Below are 14065 nucleotides of genomic sequence, written 5' to 3' on the forward strand. Positions count from 1 at the left end.
TATACAAGTTACAAAATAAACACAGTAGAGTTTAATGAGCTCTTCACTTTCCAATCCGTCCATCAAATTCACTTGGAATGGTCATTCTTTTATTGCTTCTCATTAGGTAATGATTTTGGAAGGACATCTTTAGCAAAATCTTGAAAACATTTTCAACTTAAAACAAAGCTTACCCTACAGTCCAAGACAGGTCCTCATTTAGGTTGAGTATTGCCACTTTGGGTTTTAAATCTCCAGTGCAGCAATGTTCCCTCTTCACTCAAGCTTGGCTTAGATGAAAATTTCTATTGGAGGTGGGTTTCTAGTTCTCAAGTGACAGTAAACATCCAGTATATACTTTGTTCTCCTACAGTTTGGATACAATGAACTCTACCATTAAATATAATAATGTTATTTAATGGCTGACCTTTCAGGGTACGTTAAACTACAAGATTTATAAATGGGACAAAGCATTCCAGTAACTAGGAAACTCAATTATGACAGTGTATCAAGTTTACTCAATAGTGATAGTATACAAATTTTATATGCAACACATTGAGTTTGGTATTACAGAATTTAACCATTTATAACCTACCTTAATGATGTTACTGTTCTAAACTATGTTGCAGATCCCCTTTTCCCATAGCTCTATGTGCTTGTTTCTTTCCCTTACCTGATAAAAACGTTTCCCAGCCCAGGGGAAAACAACCCATTAACCCAATTCTCAGTTTCAGCAGATATTAACACCAGGAACAGGTTATGGGCCACTCTTAATCTTTTACCTGAATAGTACAAGGTTACAGTGTTGACCGAAAGAAGACACAGGTTTCTCATTAAACTTTTGTTTTATTGGGTCTCAAAATTCTATGACAGATTTTTGGTCAAGTTGTTTCCATTAAAAAGTACTGATTTTAAAAACTGATAACTTAAAAATGCCACACACAAAAAAACCCAAATGGTCCACAAAACATTCTCCTTTCCTTCTGAAGGCTTGACGATGCATTGTTATCATTAACCAGTCTTTTACTATTAAGCCTAAGTGGCCAATTGACACAAACAGTTCTGAGACTATTCTTCCACCACTGATGAAGACTGGGGTAGTAGGTATTGGGGATAATATTCATTTAGCCTTCCGAGCTTTCTGGGAAGACTTGGTGACCTTGCCAGGTCCAGCTGCCTTCTTGTCCACTGCTTTGATGACACCCACAGCAACCGTCTATCTCATGTCATGAACAGCAAAATGGCCCAGAGGAGGATAGTCAGAGAAGCTGTCAACACACATGGACTTGCCAGGAACCATATCAATGATGGCAGCATCACCAGATTTCAAGAACTTGGGACCATCTTCCAGCTTTTTTCCAGAATGACAGTCAGTCTTCTCCTTCAGCTCAGCAAACTTGAGGGCACAGTGCAGCACAGGTGCATATCCAGCACTGATTTGGTCTGGATGGTTCAGGATAATCACCTGAGCCGTGAAGCCAGCTGCTTCCATTGGTAGCTCACTTTTGCTATCACCAGCCACGTTGGCACGATGAACATCTTTGACAGATACCTTGTTGACACTGAAGCCCACATTGTCTCCAGGAAGAGCTTCACTCAAAGCTTCATGGTGCATTTCAACAGACTTTAACTTCAGTTGTAACGTTGACTGGAGCAAAAGTGACCACCATGCCTGGCTTAAGAACACAGTTCTCCACTCGACCCATAGGGACAGTACTAATACCACCAATTTTGTAGACATCCTGTAGGGGCAGACACAAGGGCTTGTCAGTTGGACGAGTAGCTGGCAGAATGCAATCCAGAGCTTCAAGCAGTGTGGTTCCACTGGCTTGCCATCTTTACGGGTGACTTTCCATCCCTTGAACCAAGGCATGTTAGCACTTGGCTCCAGCATGTTGTCACCATTCCGACCAGAAATTGGCACAAATGCTACTGTGTCAGGGTTGTAGCCAATTTTCTTAATGTAGGTGCTGACTTCCTTACCGATTTCCTTGTATCTCTTCTGGCTGTAGGTTGGCTCAGTGGAATTCATTTTGTTAACACCAACAATAAGTTGTTTTACACCCAGTGTGTAAGCCAGAAGGCCATGCTCACAGGTCTGCCCATTCTTGGAGATACATGCTTCAAATTCGCCAACACCAGCAGCAACGATCGGGACAGCAGAGTTGGTCTGAGATATGCCTGTAATCATATTTTTGGTAAAATCTCTGTCCTGGGGCATCAATGATGGTCACATAAAACTTCCTGGTCTCAAATTTCCACAGGTGATAAGCATCTTCACGTTCGGCTTTCAGTTTATCCAAGACCCAGGCAGACTTGAAGGAGCCCTTTCCCATCTCAGCAGCCTCCTTCTCAAATTTTTTGATAGTTCTTTTGTCAATCTCACCGCATTTATAGATCAGATGACCATTAGTGGTAGACTTGCCCAAATCTACGTGTCCAGTGATGACGATGTTGATATGAGTCTTTTCCTTTCCCATTTTGGTTTAGGTTTAGAGGTGGTTTTAATGACACTTGTGTTCTGGCAGAAAACCCGTTGCAAAACAGTTTGTACTTTATTAATTTTTTCTTTAATCCTGTTGTTTTGGCCCTTGCTTATTTTCCTATTTGTCATTGGTTTTATTTAAATCTGTTTTTTTATGATCTAATTGACTTTTATTTAATTCATTTGCTTTTAAGATATTTTGCAGCATGGAATAATCATTAAAGTATTATTTTATGCCTTGAGTTATATATATATATATATATATATATATATATATATATATATATATAATGAATTATATTTCCTTCAAGTCTCTTTGTTGGTTGTTGTATACTATTCCTATTCAACTTTGATTTGTGAGTCCTTGACTTCCTTCCCACAATTTATGGGCTGTTGTATTTCTTCCTTTATCACTTCTGTTTTGGTTTTGGATACCTTGTGATATTTTTGAAATAAGGAAGATGGCTGAATATTCAGTCTTATTTTATGTACCCTTATGATGATATTGAGTGTAAATTAGTGAGAGATGGAGGTAATAACTTATATACTCATGAAGAGCATACCAGTATCACTATGAAACTCATTGTTGGTCAGCACTATCAGCAAGTGATTATTTTAAGAATCAAGGTCCCTGAGAGCAATAGGGAGGATGGGATTTCAAAATAGTAGAGGCCAGGTATTGGTGCTTAACAATCAAAGCATGGTGGTGATATTTTATAATGAACAGCAAGGTCAGAGTGACATCAGGGGCCTAAGAATTATGCAGATACTTAATAGAAAAAGGTAAAATGGATGAGTGACTAATATTGATGATATTGCTCAATATATGTTATCAAAAACAATCCAGGATAGATGATCAGGAGTCTGAGAGACATTGCAATAGAAAAAAAAAATCACAAACTTTTCCAGGCCTGAATCAGTTTTTACACCTGAAACCATTGACTGAAGGAGAGGCCAGATCCTCAAAGAAAGTAAAAGTGATCATGATTTCCCTTTGTTCTCTCACAAATGGACTGCAATTACTCTGAAAACTGAAAAATAGGAAAAGGAGAATACAACTCTAGTGTTGTGGATTAAAAGTTTGGGTTGACAGTAAAGTTTGGGTGGTCCCTGCTCCACCACTACTACTCTGCCCTTAGAGGTAGGGCATATGAGCTTTAGGTAATAAAATGGGGTACTGTCCCAAGTCTGTTAAGAGTAGATCCATGGAATATTGGCATGCTATTGGGCCTTGGTAGAGACAAAACATCTTGCCATAGAATATCAAGTGACCATGTGGCCAGAGCTGCTGTAAGTGAACAGATGTATTGTCTTAAGTTTAAATGGGGCATCAGTCCACTGAAAAATGGAACTTCTATTTCATAGATTGGTCACAAGCAAAGTTAGAAAGAAAACACAAACTGCAGGAGTAAGTAGAACAGATGACTATTTTTTGTAATTAATTTATTTATTTTTGAGACAGAGACACAGCATGAGCAGGGGAGGGGCAGAGAGAGAGGGAGACAGACTCTGAAGCAGACTCCAGGCTCTGAGCTGTCAGCACAGAGTCCGATGTGGGGCTCAAACTCACTGTGAGATCATAACCTGAGCTGAAGTCGGATGCTCAACCGACTGAGCCACCCAGGAGCCCTGAGCAGACGACTATTTATGCTCCTTTCAACTCAACCCTGTGGCTATATTGGGTCAGAGTACTTCCATTATGAAGAAATGATGAAGGAAAGAAGTCAGACTTGATTCATCAATGAATGGGATGGGTCTATTGTTACAAGCCAGAATGTACTGTAGCCCAGTTCAACAAAAACCTTGAAAGAGAAGGATGAAAATAAATTTTCATTACAGCTAGAACTTCTAGTAGATAAAATGGTCCTTCACTTTGTGTCCAAAGATATGTGTGTATATATGGTATGAATCACAGGCAGTGGCAAATGGCTGGTTGGTCACGTCTGGAAGGGAAAAGGATTGAAAATTTGGGGTCAAGAGTTTCTGGGAAAGTGGCATATGGCTTATTCTTTAAAATGATTGGAATCGTAGATTCACTTTGTTCAGTGAAAACAGTAATGATCATTATTTACAGCACATATATTTCCGATGTCCTTCTGTTATTATAAGTAGTATACTTCATATGTAGTACATTTATCCTTGTTTTGAAAGCCTGACGCATTCAGGCTTAAGTATTTGTTTCCTTATTAGATTATCATGGTCAAATCCTTACTCTAAATTTTTCTAGTAATTTGTTAAAAAACAAAACAAAACAAAATCTTCTCATTTAGTTACATGTTCTGCGTATATAGTTTCTTAAAACTATGTGCAGTAAGATAATTTATTTTGGAATTTGAAAGTGTAGTATATGCTGAAAGAGATGAATGAATGTAATTATAGCTCATTACCTAAAATGACATGAAATTATGAGAACTGGTTTGGTAGTTTGTCTACACTTTTTAAACCTGAAGACAAAATTTTGTAGAAAGATAATTTTGAAAAAATTATTTTATCAAAATTATTGCCATTAAGTAGTATCTACAGGAATGATTGTATTTGATCAATGTGGTATGTGTAGAGTATAATATACACATATATATTCTGCTTCTTTAAAAAAATCTATGACAACAAAAGCATATTTCAAGGGACTCACCAAAATGGTGAATATTAATTGGGAATTAAGCTTACTACATCAGGGAGTTTTGAAACTTTGTAGAACTAGATTTGGGGAGAACAATATTGAGTGAATTTGACAGAAGAATAAATAGAATTATGTTATCATATTAAAATTACCATGTAGCAGAAATGATTTCGCCTTGTGATTTTAAACTGATATTTATAACCCTTGTTACTAGAATCCTGTCTTTCTCTTTAGGATTATACTATCTTGTATTGTTTGTCTCATCTTAGTTGGTTTATTATCCTCTTTTCCTTCATATGGCATAGAAACACCCCACTTTGATTTATCTGCTTTAACAAGCGTTTCGGTCTCCAGTGTGTCTAATCTTGAAATTGTTGCTTGAAATTGCAAATTAAAATAGCCTCATCTAAAGTAGCTAATACATGCTCCTTTTAATGGTAATAAAAAGTTAAATTTGTAAAGCGAAGTTGTATAGTGATAGAAGAATCTGGGGGCAAGAAGATTCATCATGTATTATGTGGAAAAGGCTAAGATGTGTCAGTGTGGTTATATTTGACAATCTATAAAGAAACCTTCAAAGGAGGATAATTTCTTCCAGTGTACAAGGCATATTCTTTTTTCATTTTTCCTTTATGAGTAGTTTTCAAGTACTTTAACACAACTGATGAGAAATCACTTGGGAGGGGCAATTAATAATAAGAAATAACTGCCTGCCTTATATCAGGACCTCTCAGAGTCCATTTTTACTGGGATGCAATAATCTGCTTGCCTATTTTGGGTAGTTGCATTAAAAAAAAATCAAATGAAAAGAAAGAGAAAGAAAAGTAAATTGATAAATTGGGATGATAAAACAATAAGAAATACAGAAACATGCTCAGGAAGGCCATGTAAGCATATATTTAAAAATATAATTTGTTTCTGGCATTTTATGGTAATAAATCTTTAGGTATTATATGAAATACTTCATTTCCATTTAGAAGTGGTTACAATAAAATGTATAATATAAATACTCAGTTAACATATATTTTATGACATTGTAAGGTTTGATATTTAATATATTATCAAATGACAATTATGAAAGTGTGTTGTCTAAATGTACTGACAATCTCCTGGAATTGATATTAATTATTGCCAAATCTCAGTTGATTAAATCCAAGATAATACAATATACAGCAGTCTAAAATTTTAGTAAAAAGTCATTATAACACATATAAAAAGTATATATTATGTATGTATATTATAATATATTACACATTATACTTGAAACATATAAAGTATATATAACATAATATATAATACATGATTATATGTGTATCTTTATGCCCATCTATATGCAATTATATTAAATGTATATAACTATACTATTTCTAAACTATTACTTTTGATTGACTTATCTCTCCTTATGTCAGACTGCTCTCGTAATAGGTACAAATTTATATTAATTCTTTTATTTTTATTATATTTAATTTCTAGAGAGAGCGAGAGAGTGCAAGTAGAGGAGAGGGGCAGAGGGAGAGGAGAGAGAGAGAGAGAGAGGGAGGGAAAGAGGGAGGGAGGGAGGGAAAGAGGGAGGGAGGGAGGGAGGGAGAGGGAATCTAAAGCAGGCTCCCCGCTCAGCATGGAGCCAGATGCAGGTCTTGATCCTACGACCCTGAGATCGTGACCTGAGCAGAAATCAAGAGTCAGACACTCAACCGAATGAGCCACCCAGGTGCCCCATACGGTAATTCTTAGTAACCAGGAGAGATAATCCTCCTAACTTGGCCTTCTTTTAAAATTTATTAGATTATGTATAATAAACTATATACATTTATGATTTATGTACAATAAGCCACATATATTTAAAATGTACAGTAAAATGTGTTCTGACAGTAGTTTCATCTCTGAATAAACAAAAATCTCAGTCAAATTTCAGAACTTTGATCACCCAAAAGAGATACCTCAGACATTTTTTTTGTTTCTGTTTTATTTCAAGTTTTATTTAAATTCTAGTTAGTTAACATACAGTAATAATAATTTCAGGTGTACAATTTGGTGATTCAACACTTATATACAACACCCAATGCTCATCACAAGTGCCCTCCTTAATCCCCATCACCTATTTAACCCATCCCCCACCCACATCCCCTCCAGTAACCCTCAATTTGTTCTCTATAGTTAAGACATTTTTATAGTCCATTCTTCCTGCTCTCAGGCCCAGCAAGACTGACATTGTCGTCACTACAGATTAGTTTCCATTTTCTAGTGTTTTGAAAACAGATAATATTTGAAACCATATAGGATTTTTTTTCCTATATGGTTTCTTTCATTGAGCCTAATGATTTTGAAATTCATCTATATCATTGCATGTTGGATTGTTTCAAGTTTGGTCTACTATTTAAAACCAAAGAAAAAAATAATGAGAGGAGAAAATATGTATATTTGCATAGAAACAAAACTGTGAGAATTACTGATATCCTCACTTTAAACCCTATATTAAATGGAGTGAAAGCTCTGTATAGAATCATAGTAATAGTAATATAGTAAAAATGAGCAGCAATGAAAATTTAACATGAAAGTAAATGTAAGTAAATATTTCCTTACAAAACAAAACTTGAAATACACTTTGGAAGTTAAAATCCATGTAGCATCCAAACATGGAAAATAATATAAAATAATGTCCAAACTTGGAGGGACATAGATGGCTATATAGTGTTCTAAGTTCCACTGCTATTAAGGTAGGATAAAATTAGCCTTTGGTTTATACTAGAGTTAGTACAGAATATATGTTTAAATTATAGACCAATTAAAATAACAACAAATAAAGTTGTTTTATTTTAAAAGAATGCAAAAATAATATTAAACTAAAATAATAAAGTGTTTGATCCATCCAGAAGGAGGGAAACAAGGGGACAAAAAGAATAGAAGATAAGTTAAATATCGCACAAATGGTGAGAAGGTAGATGTGAAACCAAATGGATCACTAAGCACATCAAATTAATGAGGCCAGAAAATCAACTAAAAGATGAATATTTCAAATTGGAATTTTAATATGTTGCTTCCAAAAGACAGGCTTTAAATGTAAGGAAACGAAATTCTTGGAAAGTGAATTGATGGAAAAAGATAAACCTTGTATATACCCACCCAAAAAAAGCTTCTGTAACTTAATATAAGATAAAGTAAACTCTAAGGAATAAAGCATTACTTTTGGCAAAGAGTAACATTTCATGTTGATGAAGATTCGATCCGCCAGAAAGATACAACAATTCTAAATAGGTATGCACCCAATTAACGTGGATTCAAAACAGATGACATTCAAAACGTGAGCTGGACACTGGGGTGTGCTGCTGTGATCTTCCTGCAAAGGCATATTTGTGGTCCAGTCACTGAAATTCAGAACTTATTTGCCAGCCCCTACAGGAATTGCCTCTACAGCAGAAAGCCCCCTCATGCAGTGACTTAAGGCTAGGTTCCTTGGGAGTAAAATTATGGGACATTGTTTAACCTGGTCCCTAGCCCTGCTTCATCAATTTGGCAGACACTGATTTGAGAAAGAACCATCTCTCTGCCTGATTTAAACAGCATTTGGAATCAAATCTTGTGGTATTATGAAAAAAAAAAATTTGCATCTAGCCCTGTTGTGCTTCTTCTTCAGAATCCATGGTTGGGGGAATAGCAGTTCATCATCTGTCATGATCAGGGGACTGAAGTCTGAATCTTGTGGCTGCTTCTTTATAATGTGGTAGACCAGTGGTAATCAGTCTTTATCTGCCATCACTGAATTAGACCAGAATTCATTGACTTCAGGACTTGATTGGAGCTGTGCGTTAGGAAATAACATGTCATTTCTGAAATGGTTCTGCACTGCGGCCAAAATACAGTGAATCGTATTTGAATATGTTAAATCTTACCTCCCAGGTATGATTTAAAATTCAAAGTAAGGATATCCCTAAATGTGGTATTGTAATATTTGAAAGTTGAAACAAGCACCCAACAGTTTTCTCAATATATATCATACTCTGAGGCATTGGGATATACAGCAAGTCTCACTTATTCTGTAGGTTACAGGATAGTGAAAGTAGAGCTGTAGCTTTTCAGAGAAATGATCTAGGATGGTGGGCATAAACTAGGTAGGAATTTGTGGGTAGACAGGCCAAAATTTTATTGGCTAAAACTAAGTCATGTTAGTATCTGGGGCTTTAAGATGGTAAGCAAGTAGAATTATTGGAAAAGAAACCCTCCTTAGAATTGAATTAAAATGTGGAGTGATTTAATGGTGAGGCCTATAAGGATCAGTCTTGGGCTACTCAAGTACCTATAAATTCCAAAATCTACTTAAAGTACTGAGGGAAAAGTTGAGTTAAAAAGAGAAACCAAGTATTCTCACTGGAAGGGCAAAGATGAGACTACCAAGATCCAGGCTTGATTTTATTATAAGCCTGTGTGCCTTCAGGCTGTTTTTACCTGGGTCATTTCACCTTTATCAAGACCAAAATAATTTAGCTTAGTAGAATATGAAAAATATCAATGACTAATGAATTGATTATATAATTTGATCAGTAGTTGGATACTGGTGGCTATTACACACAAACACACGGAGCCTCAGTGAAATAACCACTGTAAATATTTTCCTAGGTTACATTAGGCATGCATTGAAATGTTTCTTTCTTTTATTTTTAAACAGCTTTCTTCAAGTATACTTGATACACAAAGAACTGCACTTATGTAATGTGCACAATTTGATGAGTTTCAATATATACAAACATCTATGATACCATTACTCCAACCAAGATTATAGGTATATTCACCCCCTCCCAGAGTTTCCTTGTGTCTCTTTGTGGTGTGTGTGTGTGCACGCATGCACATGTAGTAAGAATACTTAATTTGAGAGCTATCATCTGGGGTGCCTGGGTGGCTCCGTCAGTTGAGTGTCTGACTTTGGCCCGGGTCATCATTTCGTGGTCTGTGAGTTCGAGCCCCGTGATGGGCTTTTTCAGATTCTGTGTCTCCGTCTCGTGCTCTGCCCCTCCCCTGCTTGTGTTCGTTCTCTCTCTCTCTCTCTCTCTCTCTCTCTCTCTCTCTCTCTCTCAAAAATAAACATTAAAAGATAGGAGATATATCATCTTAGCAAATTTTGATGTGTTTAAGACGGTATTGTTAACTACAGGCACCATGTTTTATAGTAGCTTTCTAGGACTTATTGATCTCTTGCATAACTGCAACTTCATTATGTAATAGTTACCCATTTCCCCCACCACATAGCCCCCGGCAACCACTTATTAAATTCTATCCATCCATAAGTTGGACTATTTTATATATCTCATATAAGGGGAATCATGCAGTATTTGTCTACTTTGTTTCAATTAGCATAATGTCCTGTGGTTTCATTTATGTTGTCACAAATGGCAGGAATTCCTCCTTTTTAAAGGATGAATAATACCATGTATTCATTTTATCATATCCATGTAGTAATTGAAGTCCTATTTCTGAGATACTCTTTTATTTTATTTTTATTTAATGATTAAATTAGATTAAAATTGTGGACACTTAAATCTGAATTCTTCATTGTCATTGCATTTAGATGGAAGGGACAAATGCATTCCCCATCATAAATTTAGTGGTATTTCATATTTTAGATAGGTGATGCTTTGTGTAATTAAGTGATGATTAAATTTTAAGTTTAGGAAGTAGAAATATCCTCATTAAGTTACTGTTAATGATCTGTTATTTTTTACTGTGGAGCTTTATTTGGTATCCACTGCAGATGTTTTTACTATAATCAGAGGACACTTTGCGAACAAGTGGCTAAATAAGGATGAGTACAACACTGACGTTAAGAGTATTGATATGGTGCTCCGTTTTGTGAGAGTATAAAATATTGACTTAAAAGAGAGAACTGTAACTATTGATTCCTCTCCAAGGAGAAGTATTTAAGTTTATGTTCCTTGTTTCATCTACAAATACTTAAAGTCTGAATTCTGCAATTTATAGCTGAAAAGAAAACACAAAAATCAACACACAATAATAACAAGTGCTACTTTTTGTATAATGGTAAAGTTGCCTCTTTCTTCCTGCTGGTGAGACCCTTCAATATCATTAGTCTGACTGAGCTGCTGATCCTGCGCCTCTTTGCCGATCATTATTTTATTTTATTTGGTAAATCTCTATGACAGTTTTATTGCAGGCTGAGAGCAGAATTGATCTTAGCCCTAGTTTACTTAGAATGTCTTTTCAAAGGATACAGATATTGCCCATTAATGGGAACTTTGAAGAGAAAGGAAATTAAGGACAATCTCAGCCTAATCCAAAGCTCTTTTCTGTGCCCATTTCTTCTCTCGTTACGCAATATCAGCTCTTTCAGTGATGTATCCATTAAAAAGAAAGAGAACTTATTTAGAGTAAAAATTATATTAAGCATCTAATTCTTTACTTACATAACCTCAAAATGATTTTAACTTTTCTCATTCTATTTTGAATTTCACGTTTAAAAACTAGTCCATATGGTATGGAATACTGCATCTTGGGGCACCATAGCACCTGCAGGAGCAATCTGCTAACTTCAGTGAAGTTAGCAGAACTTACAGCAATTAAATGTATCTGCACACTTCCTAAAATAAGTTATTTAAGAGTGGAGTTTGTGTCTTTTTTCTTCTTTCATGTAATAGTTAATAGAATGCTTGCTTATACTGTTACAGGCGTTATATCAGTAATTAAAGATACATATGTCAATATCCTTGGTTTCAAAGATAAATGAACAGATATTTACCCGCCACTATGATAAATGCTTCAGTAGACGTTTGAAGAGTGTGCTATAGAACCACACTGAAGCATGTAACCGAGGATGGGAGGACACAGGGAAGCTTTCTGTAGAGAATGGTGACCTCACTGAAGCTAAGCACATATGTGAGAATCAGAGTCAGTCAGGTAAAGATCAATATTTAGAAATAAGGGCCCAAGTAATAGCCTGAGTGAAACCCTGAGGCATGAAACACCATAATAGATTTTAGTAACAAAGGAACTGGCATAATTCAGTTCAAGTATTAATTTGTGCTTGAACTAAATTAATAGTAATGGAAGTGTAATGAAGGGGCAATACTGAAGGAGCAATTATAGACAGACTTGATAGAATTTCATGAGTGGAGGCAGGGAATTAGACTTAGCCAATGACAGCTCAGTTTCTTAGCTTGAGCAGCTGGGTAGATGGAGTATAATTCAACAAATTCAAAAATAAATAAATGTGGGAGACGGAAGATTGCGTGATCAGTTTAGGAACACATAGGAGTTATCACTTAATATGCACCTTGGACCAGAAGTTGAGTGTGACATCCAAGCTGAAGAAAGATGTAAGTAATTTATTTGAATATAGATGGCAATTTAAAGAATGGGACAGTGAATGGAGAGAGAGTGTTAGGAAGAAATATAAGGGGGAGCATCTAGAAAACACTAAAATGCAAAGGCCAGGGTATGGAAAAGGATGAGTTCCATGAACCATGATTATAGAAAGGAAAGCAGGAGCGACTACTACTGGAGCAGATGAGAGGAAATGTAGTTTCAAAAAGAAATGGATTGCCAATCAGGGGTCCTGAAGGCAACAGGTGGCAGACACAAATTTGGTAATTTGAAAATAATGAAGTAATAATTTTAAAAGATGTAGGCTATGTGCAGGGTAACAGAAGAGGTAGTACTATATCCCAGGGTTACAAATGGGGTAAGTGGGACCATGATTAACCCTCATATCCTCATTACTTAAAAGCCTAAGTGGAGGGAGGGGTTCTCTTAACTGGGGAGAGGCCACCTGATAGTCTGTGACTCTCTTATTCTGACCCTGCCTCCAAGTCTTCATGGGTGACCTTGATGAGAGTAATGGGAATGTTTTAGGAGAGAATCTAGTTACAGTGAATTGAAAAATGAGTACGGGTAACTCTTCATCTTAATTAGCAATTTCTTGAAAAGTCCATTCAATTGTTAGAAGCAGCAGTGAATAATTACAAAAACACCAAGAAACATGACAAGTGGAGGCGAGGGCACACTAAGGATAATACCTTCCGTCTCCATTATAAATAAAATGTGGATGTAACTAAGTAATATTTTAGCATATGATGGGTAAAGGTAGTAGTGTTTTCTTGTTTTTCTTTATGTTTCCTTGAGGTCATGGCATGGTAACAAGAGGGGAATTGAGAGATCAAAACAATAACCTGGGCAAAATATATTCTTAGATTTTGAATACTGTAAACTCAGCAAAGTCAACTAAGTTCACTTTGACCACCCGTCATTCTGTCATTGTCATTTATTCACATTGGGCTTGCATTATGGGCAGTAGGGATAAAATCATTAACACTATTGTGTGTGTATATAAATTTGGAAATCTATATCTATATCTGTATCTACTTATCTACCTGTCTAATCCCTGTGCATTAGAATAGCTACCATCATGATAGAATTTACCATGACTTTGTCAAACGTAACAACCTTTCAACAATTTGGATAAAAATGGCTTACCAATTCAGTTGAATAACCAGGCAATTTAATCAAAATGCATGAAGTAATACTGTTTATATGCTGGAAAAATAACCGGTACACCTGGAGACACTCATATTTAGAAGAACTTAATAAAATGTCTTTGTTTTTCTCACCTACAGATCTAGGTCGCACTTTGTTTTTCCAGTTGTAAGCAATTTTTATGATGACTTCTTTATTTTATTGTGATTTAAATGAGAAAGAGAATACAATTTTTATCCTTTTCCTAAGAATTATTTTTCAGTTTTCCCAAAGAAGAAATATTGTGATATGTAAAAAAAAAAGTTGAGAAGGGATATACACTTATTTTTAAATAACAAGTGTATTATTAATAAGTATTAAGTGTATTATTATTGATTAATATTTATGGTTAATAAATATAATAATACATTTATTTTAAAATAATAAGTATTAATAAGTATTAAGTGTATTATTAGTTATTGATTATTATAGTTAATACGTAATAATACACTTATTTTAAAATA

The 14065-nt window shown here is 35.4% G+C and overlaps 1 pseudogene; it reads right to left on the reverse strand.

The window, feature by feature from the left end:
* Positions 1 to 1064: 1064 nt before the first annotated feature.
* On the reverse strand, positions 1065 to 2459 carry LOC125150382 (elongation factor 1-alpha 1-like; annotated as a pseudogene).
* Positions 2460 to 14065: the final 11606 nt, after the last annotated feature.

This window comes from Prionailurus viverrinus, chromosome D4 (genome assembly GCF_022837055.1).
Source record: "Prionailurus viverrinus isolate Anna chromosome D4, UM_Priviv_1.0, whole genome shotgun sequence".
Lineage (NCBI taxonomy): Eukaryota > Metazoa > Chordata > Mammalia > Carnivora > Felidae > Prionailurus > Prionailurus viverrinus.